This window comes from Tupaia chinensis, unplaced genomic scaffold (assembly GCF_000334495.1).
Source record: "Tupaia chinensis unplaced genomic scaffold, TupChi_1.0 Scaffold138830_1, whole genome shotgun sequence".
NCBI lineage: Eukaryota > Metazoa > Chordata > Mammalia > Scandentia > Tupaiidae > Tupaia > Tupaia belangeri.
The window spans coordinates 1-800 of NW_006198723.1; the positions used below are offsets into that span (position 1 = coordinate 1).

At 39.2% G+C, this 800-nt stretch overlaps 1 long non-coding RNA gene across 1 annotated transcript; it reads left to right on the top strand.

Annotated features, from left to right (window-relative positions):
* Positions 1–199: 199 nt before the first annotated feature.
* Positions 200–605, top strand: LOC102473500 (uncharacterized). The gene is made up of 3 exons (XR_336462.3): positions 200–294; positions 403–438; positions 520–605. It is a non-coding gene; the product is annotated as an uncharacterized LOC102473500 (long non-coding RNA).
* Positions 606–800: the final 195 nt, after the last annotated feature.

Consider the following 800-nt stretch of genomic DNA (forward strand, 5'->3'; position numbering starts at 1 on the left):
TGAGATAGGCAAGGAAATTATGTCAACTGAGAACTCCGGGATTTCATAAAGAATAAGGAAACTATGCAGCAATACCTTTGATCCTTCTGTACTCTTATTCATGTGAAATGTGCTTTTTATCTGGGATAAATTATATAAAAATACTGTTCTGAGGACTATGTGAACATAGGATTATTTAAAAACTACACTCAATATTGGGCTTTGTGTCTGATGAAAACAATTCTAAACCACAGGGAAAGAATTGCAGAGATGCAAGATGAACTGCAGAGAAAAGAGGCCTCCTTCCAAAAGCAGGTAAATTGCATTCTGATAATTGCAGAATCCTCCAGCAGCAGCTAGTGTCTTTTATAATGGACTGTAAAAGGCCTAAACATACAGTGTTTGGTGTGTTTTCTTTTTCAGAAGGCCATTTACAAGAAAAAGGCTCAGGACAACTGGGTAAGAATCTTTTCTTTCTTTTTTTCTGTGCACGGTTGACCATGACCGTGACTGGCATGTGAATATGTTTTTCTTCTACAGCTCAGGGCTCGTGTTGGGAAGAGGGCAGAAGTCAAACAAATCAATGAGACCAACTTCTTAAACAGAGGGTAAAACACTGGGACATTTATTTTGACAGCTTATTTATGAACTTACTCAGAGAGAGAGAGAGAGATGGAACAAGAATAAGATGGACAGAGAGTATGAAACAGGCTTTTACACAGGGTCTTCTTGCTTCTATCAACCTCCAGACTAAACCTGCCAGAAATATGGGCATGGGCACATGGGCATGAGCATCTGAGGAGACCTCAGGTTGTGAATTT